Consider the following 12,998-nt stretch of genomic DNA (forward strand, 5'->3'; position numbering starts at 1 on the left):
ATGAGCTGCATTTGTATTATGTGTTGAACATATGTCTAAATTTGCCCTGAAGCATATCAAGCCTATGGAATTGAATTCCGCACAATTATAATGCCCAGGAAAGGAGAAGTTATGATTGCCTCAGTCTCAAAAAAGATATAATAGAAGTGAGAAGTACAGAGAAAGGCAACAAAAATGATTAGGGATATAGAACTGCTTCCGTATGAGGAGAGCTTAAAAAGACTGGGTCTGCTTACAGAGATCTATAAAATCATGACTGGTGTGAAGAAAGTGATTAAGGAAGTGGTGTTTACCCCTTCACATAACACAAGAATCTTGGGTCACCGAATGAAATTAATAGGCAACAACCTTAAAACAAAGAAAAGGAAGTACTACTGGATACAATTCACAGTCAATTTGCGGAACTCGTTGCCAGGAGGTGTTGTGAAGGCTGAAACTATATTGGGGTTCAAAAAAGAATCAGATAAGTTAATGCAGAATAGGTCCATCAATGGCTATTATCCAAGATGGTCAGGGATGCAACCCCCTGCTCTGGGTGTCCCTCACCTAGGACTGCCAGAAGCTGGGAGTGGATGACAGGGAATGGATTATTTGATGATTGCCTGTTCTGTTTAATTTCCTCTGAAGCACTTGGAATTGGCCACTGTCAGAAGACAGGATACGGGACTAGATGGACCACTGGTGTGACAGAGTATGGCCATTCCTATGTAGGTGCTTGACTCCTCACTGAAGGACTGTCACTGGGAATTCATTAAGACTACACTCTGGGGCTATCAACTTTGAACTATTGACCTACCCCAGGGAACAGTTATTTTTCTATAGCTGGGTGGGGGGCTGAAGTCTTCTAGTTGCACACCTAAGGAGACAGTACCCTACTTAAAAGCAGAGTGCTGCTCTGTGCAGGAGGGCTGACCATTGCCACATGTAAGGAGCATGTGTCAGAGAAATGTCCATCCTGAAATGCTGACAAACCTCTGACTCTCAGAAGGGGTGAGACCAGACATGGGGGAAAGTGCATTTGCAGGATCTTCGGTTGTTTTCGAAGATCTGTAACTCTCAGGTGCTTTAACAGTAAAGTTGTCATGGTTAAGAAAGTCTTTTGCAAAGCCTGTGTGCCATGCTTTCCTCCCACATTGTCCCCAGATGGGCTAGATTAGAAACCCAGAAAGCCCCAGCCTGAGTGGAGCTCAGGGGAAGCGTGTGTAAGCAACTGGGGAGCCAGGGAAACATATTGGTTTTGGGATTTTGCGTGGCTGGACTGTGGAGTCCCATGTTTCAAGGAAGGGCATCAGATGACGTGAGATCCAAAGCTAGAAATGGTGATTAGACTTTGACAAGCTCCAGTTGATCTGGAAGCATGTGGGATTAACCAGTGACAGTACAGAGAGGTACTGGGCCGGGTTGTAACCCTATCAACCACTAATATTTTACAGTACTGATATGAGCAAGTGTCTAAATATAAATTAATTTGTCCCTAATGATCATGGGTTTAATAGGGAGTAATAGATGAGTGAAAAACTGGTACCAGTAATTTTTCTAAGGGAACAGGTAGTGTATGAAGTTTAAACAGGAGGAAAAGGAAGGGTTAGAAATTAGAATATAAACCAGAATGACTAAACAGATAGGGAGATGTTAACCAAGAGGGGAAAAAACAAACAATTTGAGGCCGGTGTATAAAATATTTATGGAGCTTTTTTCATAAACTGTTTAAGACCTTAGTTTCAGAAACTTGTTTTAACTGTATGTAACAGACAAATTTAATGATTACTCGATATTCCCTGTTGCTGTTGAAGGACATTTTGATCGTTCTCTTAGAAAATACTGAATTTGAGAAGAGCATCCCAGTCTGTGTTACATGTGAGAAGGAAATAGTCCTTCCTTGCAGTCTCATGTGTAGGAAGATATCCTGCCACAAGAAGAAACTGAATGTAGGAATTGAAATTTCAAAGGAATGCAATTGATAGAGAGGTATTTGTTTATAGAACTTTTCATTCCTTTATAGAAACCCCATAGAAATGTGGACAGAACTATGCTGCTTGGATTCCAGGAAATTTGAGAGAATGATACTGTTTGGTTTGGTGCTTTGTTGCCTCTCATTTGGGTACCAGACATCTAAGCTTCATGGTTAAGGAAGCAGGATGCAAGCTAAGAATTTGTAAACATGGCAAAGGAAAAATAGGTCCAGTCTTGCGATCTTACCTGTGGCCAAAGAAACTGACTTGTCTTCCCTTAGGTCCCAACAACAATTTACATTCCTACATATTTCTTTTACAAGAAGAGGGTTATTTAATTAGCATGACTTTGAGAAAGACATTATGTTCTCTATTTTTGTATGTATATTTTATTTCTAAATGTCTGTGTCTACAGCGGAGGAAAAAGGGAAGTTCTGTTCTAGACATAATCAGAATAAAGTTAGAAGTTGCCGCCTATTTGGAAGAATGCCTGTCTTCTGTCTGAGATCAGCTTCTTTGAAGTTGATCTTCCGGGCGGGAATCATTTTCCTTATGTGAAGTACTGTAGTCTTGTTTTCTTTAAACATATCTATTTTGAGGAGGAGTTAAATGACTGAGATAAATACATTTTATAAGCAAGTGTTTTGCTTTTTATAGGCTTTTGTGCAATGATTACATGAAACAAATAAAGGAAGAGTTTGGAAGGTTCCACAGAATATCTTATTGGATATCTGAGTAAAAGGTCAGGCCCATAGGAATCTCACAATATTTCAGTTTCCTTTGACAGTAGATGGGTACTAGAGTTCTGTGTAGTCTGGCTTTTCAAGATGAATGTTAAGGTTTGTGGCTACTGCCCTTTCCAATTTCAGAGCTAAAGAAGAAATTAGAATGAACTTTTTTTAGTCATGAAGTGGATTCTGGTTCTCACAGAGTTAGAACAGCATTTCTAGCTGTGTATCCCAAGTGGTTGCCATATTTAGAGCTTTCATTTTTAGTTTTTTTTCTACAGCCTGTAATTTTAAACCAGTCAAACTTTTTGTATTCCTTCAGAAACTACTACATATACACAACCCATCTTCCAATGCACAGAGTCGTTCTGAAGTAACTCTTTCCAAAATTCTGTTTTAAAAACTTTTTTTAAGGAGGTCTAGGCATTTCTTCCATTTTCTCCAGCAATATCAAAGTGAAATTGTTTGTGCATTTCTCTCTAAACGTTTGTAAACCTGAAACCTCTTGTGCTTCCTTGAGAATATACAACAGTCAATTACTGTTAGCTTCAAGAAAAGCCTTTGGATATTTTACCCCACCATTGGGGTACAAAATGTTGGCTGTTATACGGAAAGCTTAGCTTCTTTTGGTGTGGTAGGTTGTGGGGTGGTTTTTTTTTGTATATAAAACTTTTGATGTGTGGATGATGGAAATAAAGAGGAAGAGTGCTCAGACACAAAGAAAAATAAACTATTCAAGAAAACACCATGCTGAGCACTAAGATGATCTCAAAAGATGAAAATATTCTAACGGAGCATGATTTTCCCTTCTGGTGTTACCCTCCCTCCTCAGTTTGAGAGTCACAACAATCTCTTGTGAGAAAGGTGGATGATATTACTGTGACTATATGTTAATAAAACTTAACATGTATTTCATCAAATTCATGTTCACTTGTCTGTCCTTCTTGCACTTTAAGTGAAACCGAAGAGAAAAAGATGTAGACCCTGTTTTTACTGTTTTTTGGCAATGCAGGCTATACCCACCATTTACTTATTAAATTACTTATCGTGACTGCTCTCTCTTCCTGTTTAAAATAAAAAATGGGGACTTGCTTTTGTTTAGTGAGGCCAAATAGCTTTTTGTTTGTTTGTTTGGAGACGCATGTAGGAAAATGGTTTTGAAGTGGTCTTGATATGTATTATTTGAGGGTATTTGCCTGCTTTTGCCAAAAAGTTTACGGCATAGTGGTCCTAATGGATCCATCACTTATGTATTATTTAGTGGCACCAGTGGTCCATAGGGCATCCCATTTATCTGTGTCTGAACTGGAAACTTTGACTGCTCCTCTTTTGGGCAGTGAGTCTTGTGAGGCCCATCTGCGACTTTATTGCTCCTGGTTAGATAGCACTGTTACCACGCTCTTTAGAAATAGTTGGAAGTTCGCCTGGAAGCACCTCTGCCCCTCCCCTTACATTAACCCCTTCCCTGAACACGCCTTTCACTGTCTACCCTGTTGGGGAAGCTGAGATCCGCTGGGATGCTCTTGTTGCCTATTTCTACCATAAGAGGGAAAAACCTTTGTGACTCCGTGAAAAGACTCTCCACTTTGAGGTTCCGCTTTGCAATTCACTCACCTCAGAGATCCACCGAAGCCAGACTTTGGCAAATCTCAAGGCATAACAGAAGTTTCATTCCTTTTGGTTGTTTCATTTTTGTGGGTTGAAGTTTTAAAAAATACATTAACTACAACAAGAACAAAAACAAACATGGGACCAAATTTAACTGTTATACACCTACAACCCTATTGGTCTGTTAAGGCATGTTGAAGGTGACAATTGTGGGAGTAGCTGATTTAAAAGGATATACAGTGTGTGTCCCTTCTTAATTTAAAATACATAGTTGCTCTGGTGACAAGCACTATATAAGTTCTTTATATATAAATATTTAAATTACAAAGCTAGAGTGGGCCAGCTCCAAAGTTTTTTTTGTTTTGTTTTTTTTATCACGTGTCCATTTAAGGAATGGGAGTGAGGAATGTAGTTACAAAGTTGCCTGAGGTATGTGATGGTATCATCACAATCAAAAACTTTACTTAAAACTAAGTGAATAGGCATGAACATAAATTGTTCCAAACTAAAACATTTTTTGTATTGTCATCTTTTTTTGCCTGATCTTTGGAATTCTAGGGAAATACAGCACGATATATATTAAAGGTTCTGCTATGGCTTGATATTTTCCTTGTTGCTATATTAATTTTTAATAAGGTCCCTTTTAGAAAACATGACCGTGGATGTGAAACTCAAGTGTTAAGTCATAATCATAGTACAGCAGGTCCAAGTTTAAAAAAAAATCAAAACTATTCTTTGAATCCAAAGTTCTTTGTTTTACATGGACACTATAGTTTGATCTTGAAGAAACACTGAGCAGGTAGTTCGGTAATACATCATTCTATATTCACGTTGACAGTGGTCCTGTTTGGAAGGTCTTAGTGTTTGGAGTTTAAAGCTGTGTTTATTTTCCTGACATAACCAGGGCGTTACTTGTAAATCTTACACTTCATTGGGTGTGTTAACTTGCCTAACAATAAATCGGTATATGGGTGTTGTGATAGAAGAGACTGCTATGCAAACACTCATGATGATGATGTTGTTTTTCAGATCAAGTATGGAATTGTTCAGGAAAACTAATGCATCCTTGGGCTCCTAAAGGATAGGCTTTCCAAATGGGACTGCTCTCAAGGTAAATCCATACTTTGGCTTAACTAGCTTGACAATGTCATTATATAATTTAAAAAAAGGCTGTTGAATGACTCTTACCATGTACTTTTAATCTTAGAATTCTACAATATATTGTAGGGTTATCTGTTTTTTGAAGTTAAAACTCTGCCAATGCAAGAAATGGAGAAAAGTTCTTATAAAATGTATACCCACGAGGCAGAAATCATACATTTTGGATAGTGTTGTGTGTGTGTGAGAGAGAGATTGATTGATTGATTGGCTGGTGGGCCCTAACATCTTCCAGATTTGTGTGGGAGATCATTCTTGGATAGGGAGGGACCCTGTTTTGATACATTTGAAGGGTGAAAAAGGAAATAAAAAAAATGAGCCATAATATATGTAATATGAGACAGCAAGCTTCTTTGGGAAGTGATTTGATACTTTGGAATAATTAATGGCTATTATCCTACTTATTACAAATGGTTTACAGATATTTAGTACCAATATCAATTTATTGATACATGTTAACTTTGTCCCCATCTCTCAAATCCTGTTACCATTTGGTGTAATGGTCTCGTCCAGAGATAGCAGTGTTGGGTCATAAAGCAGGCAAACACTTAAGCATCTGAGTAACTTTACCTACTCGAGTACTGCATTCAGTAGCACTACTTGCACGTTTATTTGCAGAATAAGGCCGCTAAAGAGCATGATGAAAAATGAAATGATTGAGCAGGGTTGCAGGATAGTCTTTGTTTTGTATTTTGTAGGACTTGTTTATTTGGAAAGGACAATGGCAATTTAAAACAAACCAAAAAAAAAAAACAAGCAGTGAGAGAGTAGTACTCAAGCTTTGTCTTAAAGTTTAACACACTGAAAACTCAAAAGTACCTGGCATATCAGCTTCATAATTGCAATTGATGTGGTTATAATGGATTCTTATTCTGATAAACCAATCCTTGTATTACCTGACTGTAGCCCGCATACTACTGGTGGTGGGTGTACTATAGTTTGAGAACATCTAAACTAATACCGTATATTTGGGGATAATTACCAGAAAATATGAATGTTGTTGGTAAAGTTTAGATACTTGGGTTTCAGAATCCTCCAGCATCTTTGATTTGCCATAGCCAGCCAAGTGAAATCAAGATATGGGTATCAATCAGGTTATGTCTTCATTAGAAACACTAGAGCTTCAGTGTAGACACTCACTATAGTAACAGGAGAAGTTCTCCGTCTGCGTAGTTAATTCACCTCCCTGAAAGGCTATGGCTTGGTTGACAGAAGAATTCTTCCTTAGATCTAGCACTGTCTATACCGGGGGTTAGTTTGGCTTAACTATGTTGCTCAGAGGTGTGGATTTTTCATATCCCTGAGAGATGTAGCTGGGTTGACCTAAAAGTTTTTGGTGTAGACCTGGCCTCAGTCCACCATTCTTCAGTTTGTTGCATTTGACCATCCAGAAAAGTGTAGAAGAGGATCTCCTGACTTGCTGTAGTATTTCTTAGTAATCTTGGCAGTCCAGGTTGTTGAAAAGTTAGGCAGGTGACTTTTTTGCTGATCTCAAAACCAGCAAGTTATAAAATTTACTATTAAAATTCATGGGTTTATTTGACCACTTTAAACATGTGAATTACCCTGGTCAGCAGTAGATGGCGGTTCAGTTCCTGATGCACTAGTATGCTTAGTGGAACAGTGGCTTTTGGGGAAATGAGTATTTGTGACTATATCACATGATAAATATTAGTTACAAATGTTGGATAAGTACAGATCTTTGAACAAAACTACTTTTATTTAAAAAAAAAAAAAAAAAAAGTGGTTGTGCAGCATAGAAGAAATTTCCTTCCTGGATTCTAGCAGTATGAACTGTAAATAAATGTTGTGCAATGAGTATTTCATCTTGTCAAAAAAGATAGCTTTTCTATAAACTGAGAGAATATTTATTACCTGTTTATGCACAGGTATTATTATGCACAGATATTTAAAATAGTTTTTTCTCTGCCCATCCAGCCCAATAAAAATGTTGCGTAGGTGACCCATGTTCTGTATTGCTGATGCAAACCGTGTTTCTTATGGGTGTTTTTTTGTATTCAGCCTATATCTGCACACAAGCTTGCTTGCATTACAAGTTGTTACTAACTGTTGCGCTGCATTTTGCACTGATGCTACCTCTTGTATTAGAATCAGACATTCATTTTTGCCATTGGAATGGGATTTTTGGCCATCCAAGTTCTAGATCATTAGGGTCATTCTCAAAAGACCTTTTTTGAATTCTTAAGCAAAAGTAATTTTGCGTATAGTAGGCAAGTACCAATCAACCTGTATAGCAGAATAGATTTATTGCTTAAAGCAAGAGCTCTCAAGCTGGGGACTACAAGTCATGATACTGAATGAGAAAGGAGTCCATTCCCATATTGCTAAAAGAGAGGAGTCCCAGATACATCCGACCTCTAGGATGGTCCCATTGTGGGAAAGAGGATTGTGATGTGGGAAAAAGTTGAGAATCCCTACCTTAAATGATTCACTTGCAACGTCTTAAGACAGAGTCTGCCAGTTGGGTGGGGTAAGTACTATCTTACTCTGCAAGTCCAACTGATGTCGTTGAGGCTATTGAAAAGAGCAAGGTATTACTCAGTGTGACAAGGATGGACAGAACCTTGCCCTCAGTGAGGAGAAATTGACGTTGTCTTAAAAATAAAATAGTGATTTGTTTTACAGGCTTCACTGCTCAGCAATCATGCATGGTGTAATCCATTCTGATGGTAAATTATTTTGTTTTAAAAACATTGCTAAAAATGGGAGGTTTGTGAGGGGTTGGTTGGCAGTGTTGGGGGAAAAAGATGTAGTGATCCAGTGACTTTTTTTCTTTTTTGTTCTAAGAAGCATACTGTACCTCTTTATAGAAGAGAAAGAAAGTGTTTTTCTGTGAATGCTGGTTAGTTTTTAGTTAATAGTTATGCTACGTCTTCTAGGATTTAACCCGTACATCACTGCCATTTTCCATTTTGCCAGCCAGATGAATTTGGTAATAGGATGTCTATAACCTTAGGGTTAAGAAAAATGGTCCTTATGCTTTCAGTAGCTTGGCATTTAATATTTTACTGCAAAGTTTTTAGTTTAACATATTTGAACTTGTACTAGATAGGGTTAATAGGCTAGAACAAAAGGTCAAAGCATAAGGCATTAGGCTTAATTAAGGGAGAGCAGGAGTGGCAGGAGTATGTGACAGTTAAATGGGTTTCCCACAGACTAATGTCGGTTACAGTGCAACCATGCCTCAATTTAAGTGGGTTATTTTGTGCAAAGGGCAACAGTGATTAGCAGTTTGACATGCCAGACATTTCTAGCCAATCCCATCTGTTTTAGAGGTTAAAAAAGCACACCTTTATGAGCTGATGGATTGAATTGTGTGCCTGTCGAGTAAAGATTAGAAGTCCAAGGCCAATGCAGTAAATGTCAGTTACAGAATATTGTTGTTTCTTGGTTTGTTCTTTGTTTTAACTCTCAACTGTTTTGTAATAGGGATAACTGCTGTTATAGTGTTATAAACATTGACTATAGAATAAGAAAAACACTGCAGAGATTCTGAAGCAGGTGTTTTGAATTGAAAGGGGGGTGTCATTTATTAAGTTTTTTTTTTTGTGGTTTTTTTTTTTTTTTTTCCAATTTTCAACCTTGAGTTGTAATTCTTGTTCATTGTGTAAATGCTTTACTCTGGAGGGAAATAGCTTTGATTGTAAAGTTACGTCAAGTTTTGACATGTGGTGCATGATTTTTCTTTACAACCATCACTTTAAAAAATATATCTGTCCAGTAGTTAATTCTCAGTCACAAATTAAGCTGGATGTGAGGAGGTTCTCTCTATTAAGTTTTGACTTCACACACAACTGTATAATACTCCCCCATCTCTGTTATTTGACCAGAATATAGATAGCATGTTTTTCTGCTATTACATTGCCTGCTCTTATGGATATAGCTTTCCTAACTGTGTCGTAAGTCTACTTATGAGCCTAAAATAAAATGAATGGTACAGTATGTCTGACCGTTAAGTGTCAAAATCACATCACTATTAATATAAGACTATCAATAAATTGAGGCAATAAAAGTTTTTGATAATGTTCGAAGTTCATACATAGTAGAAGGTGGTTATCCTACTTTAAGGTCAAGCAGGGATCAGATTGTCATAAAATATGACATCAGCCCAGATGACATGTGGTAGCTTCAAAGCCAATATAAAGCTTATTTTATGCACAGAAACAACCCCCACATTAAATCACTTGACTATGAATGAGCTTCATGGTAACATGCTGGTACCTTTATCATTTCTTAAAGAGAAATGATACAATGAAATGTTTTTCTGTTTAATTAAGACTATGCTGGCTTAAAAGAAATGAATACTTAAAAACTCTGAATATTTTTTTTAGCTGGTCCCATTCCGTGGTCAATTCCAGCTTTGATAGTAGTGGCTGAACAAGAAAGGGAAACTAAAGCACAGTATGCAGGGCTAAGAGCAAACCATTAATATTCTGATACTGTTACAAAATTAATCTATTTCCCAAATACCTTTATTTCTAGCTTTCCACAAATAAGTATAATATTCTTGCTGTCACTCTGTGGGGGGAGGGAGGGGGAAGGAGAGACTAAAATATTAGAGAGTGATTACTGAGATTCTGAAAAAAGTTACACAAGATTGATATGTATTTCTGAGGCAGCATTTATAATTGAAGTATAAAGTGAGTTTTTTGCTTTACCACACATACAAAATGTTCTCATCTTAACTGGTACCCCCTTAATTTTTTTTTGTTTTTGTTTTTTGATTCTTTTCTTTAACTTTTAGTTGTAAGGCATGGAGGTATTTTCTCTGTTGGTAGGAAGGGTCAGACAGCATCATTACCTTGCAGTTTATTCAGTAACGTGGAGCTGAAATGGGTATATGCAACGTGTTCTCTGTGGAATAATATCTATTGAAATTATTTGTATCTAATACATATTTACATGGAAAAAGCATCTTGCCCTTCTCTGTGAGGAGAGAAGGCGAAGAAACATAAATTTTGAAATACTCATTGCTTCACTTGCACTAAATCATTCTTAAATTGTTGAAGGTTGGCTTGAGAGTTGTGTAAAAGTGCTTGGCTAGTAAACTAAGGTTGCATGCAACCTTAATCTAATTTACTACTAAAAAACTGTTGTCAGTTGCAGTGAATTGATGTGTGTTTGCTTAAAACTATGTGCAATACTTGAGGTTTTTATATTTTTAATTTGTAATATTTAAAATACTTATATAAAAGACAAACTAATATTTTGTGCTACATTTTAGATAATTTCATTGCTGTTGATCACACCAAGACCATTATCCAGCCCAAATATGCTTGGGAATGGGATGGACTTTGTATCTGTCTTCTGCTGATCCACAGTATGACGTGCTCTATCAGTGCTCATGTTACTTAGTGGTCACAGTTACAATCTTTATAATGGTACTTGTGTGCAATTAACATCATTTTGGTATTTCCTTTAGTAAGTATAGCACAAATATAGTAGTAAACCAAATTAGGCAAAATAGTAAAGATTCTAATGACAACCTCTGTGCAGGATATTTTTTTCTCCTTCTATCCCCAGGGTGAAATCCTGGCCCAATTAAAGTAAATGGTAAAATTCCCACTAATAAGTGATTCAAGGATTTCACTCCCAAACCTACGTGATCCATGAGGTACGATGACATGATGTTAATAGAATGGCTTTTAGTACTGCCTACATTACTAAATAAATCGGTGCAAAACATTCCTGTTTCATATCACTAAAAATAGCGATGTGTTGTTGGTAACAATCATAGCACGTTTGGCAACCAGCCTCATCTTGCTCTTAACATTCTCTTCTTCCAATCTGTAGTGTGCTCTCAATTAGAATGTTATAAAATATTTGCATAAAAATTCATTTTGCTTGCATTGGTCATTAAGCATTAAAAGCAATTCTAATTGTCCAATGTGTCCAATTTTGGATCTAATTCAAAAAGGAAAATATACTGTTGTATAGATCAGTTTTTTAGAAGATGGTTGATGAAAAGGCAAGCACTTGTTGATCTCATGGGGCCCTTAATTGTTGGGAAGAGACTGCCACAGTGAACTGCCCAGTATGTGTATCTCTTCTTTTTCCTTTTCCATACTCTGTGACCTTGTAGTCATTGACTTCAGTCTGGAACAATTTCAAAGTCATGTAAATGAATGTAATTAAGGTATTGCTTATTATCTTGCAGAGTTCATAGGGAAGCTTATTGGCTAGAAAGGTTTGTTTGCTTAAAATGGAAGGTCAAGGTAAGGTTAAACTTTTTTGCATAAAATGGTTTGGTAATGGTTTTTATTTAGCTGCTAAATAAAATAATGTTGGGAAAAGCAAATAATTTTTTTTTTTTTAACCTCAGAGTGCTTGCCAATGCTTGCTTTATTGAAAAAAATTCTCTCTAATCCACAGTGTTTGTGGTACATTGTCTTCATCTCCTATCTGCCAAAGAAACTCCCATTTTAAAGCCAGTGTTTTATGTCTCCACCTATCCGGAATAAAGGAATTACAAAAACTGCCAGTAATAATTAGTATAAATAGTCTAGATAGCCTATTGGATTATTTAGCTGAGGTTAGTCCTGCTTTGAGCAGTGGGTTGGACTAGATGACCTCCTGAGGTCCTTTCCAACTCTGATTCATTCACTTCGTCTTTCAGTCTGTCTCTCTTCTTGTTGCTTTGAATTCAGGTCTTGGTCATTAGCTAACCTTTTTCAGATTTTGTAGTGCAGAGCATTTTGTCCAGGGCCATTCAGTTACCTACCAGCTAAATTCTGGATTTTTTGAAGAAGAGGAGCTTTCATAAACCAAACCATTTAGAGTGGGGTCCTTACTTTCAACCACCATTCATAATCATTTCCCTGGAACATGTTTGGATGACTCCAGGAAGGACAGTGCTAGAACACTGGCTTTATCTCCACTCAGCTAGTACCTTTATAACATAATGATTGCTTTTTAGCATGGTGGCGTGAGCACCTGCCCCTCCCTTTAGGATAATCTGTCACACAGTCTCCTGCAGCTTCGAAGAAACCCTTCTCTCACTTACACATAATATACTCAGTAACATTCTGGTATGTGAAGAAGAGGAGGAGGATGTTCTCTAGAGGTTGACTCACAAAGATAAGTGAATGCTAATGCTGTTATCTTAGGGTGATGTCCTTTAGCTAAAATACTGGAGCGGTGTTTCCTGATGAACTGAAAGATTGAGGTTCTAATCCGAGCTTCCAGGGTGTGTGATGTGTTTTGTTAATTTACTGTCTTTGGTGCATAACAGTGATTTGTATTTTTGTTGCTCCTTTCATCCAAGGATAAGTGACACCTCGATTGTATAAATGGGAACGAATAAGGGAGTTGAGACGGAAGGAGAGACCACAATGATCTACAGACAGAATAGAAAACAAAATCTGGGTGGTCCAGCTGAAGTCAAAGGAGGTTTTGCCATGGATTTCAAGGAAGCCAGGATTTCACCCCAAATCTCCTAATCCAAGATCACTCATCTAAATAGTAGGCCTTGCTAGATTATGAGGGAGGGATGCCTTGAGAACAGCTGGCTGGAAAATGTCCTGTCCTGCCA

At 37.3% G+C, this 12,998-nt stretch overlaps 1 protein-coding gene across 2 annotated transcripts in view; it reads left to right on the forward strand.

The window, feature by feature from the left end:
- The window catches only part of NRIP1 (nuclear receptor interacting protein 1), a 90,897-nt gene that overhangs the window by 3,196 nt on the left and 74,703 nt on the right, over nucleotides 1-12,998 (forward strand). For both annotated transcript variants that reach the window (XR_010918823.1, XM_067543227.1), the window contains exon 2: nucleotides 5,318-5,399. The gene's annotated coding sequence lies outside the window, so the exon portion shown is untranslated. The remainder of the gene's footprint in view (nucleotides 1-5,317; nucleotides 5,400-12,998) is intronic.

Source organism: Emydura macquarii, unplaced genomic scaffold, assembly GCF_026122565.2.
Source record: "Emydura macquarii macquarii isolate MOO-44397 ecotype Brisbane River unplaced genomic scaffold, CSIRO-AGI_Emac_v2 contig_75, whole genome shotgun sequence".
Lineage (NCBI taxonomy): Eukaryota > Metazoa > Chordata > Testudines > Chelidae > Emydura > Emydura macquarii.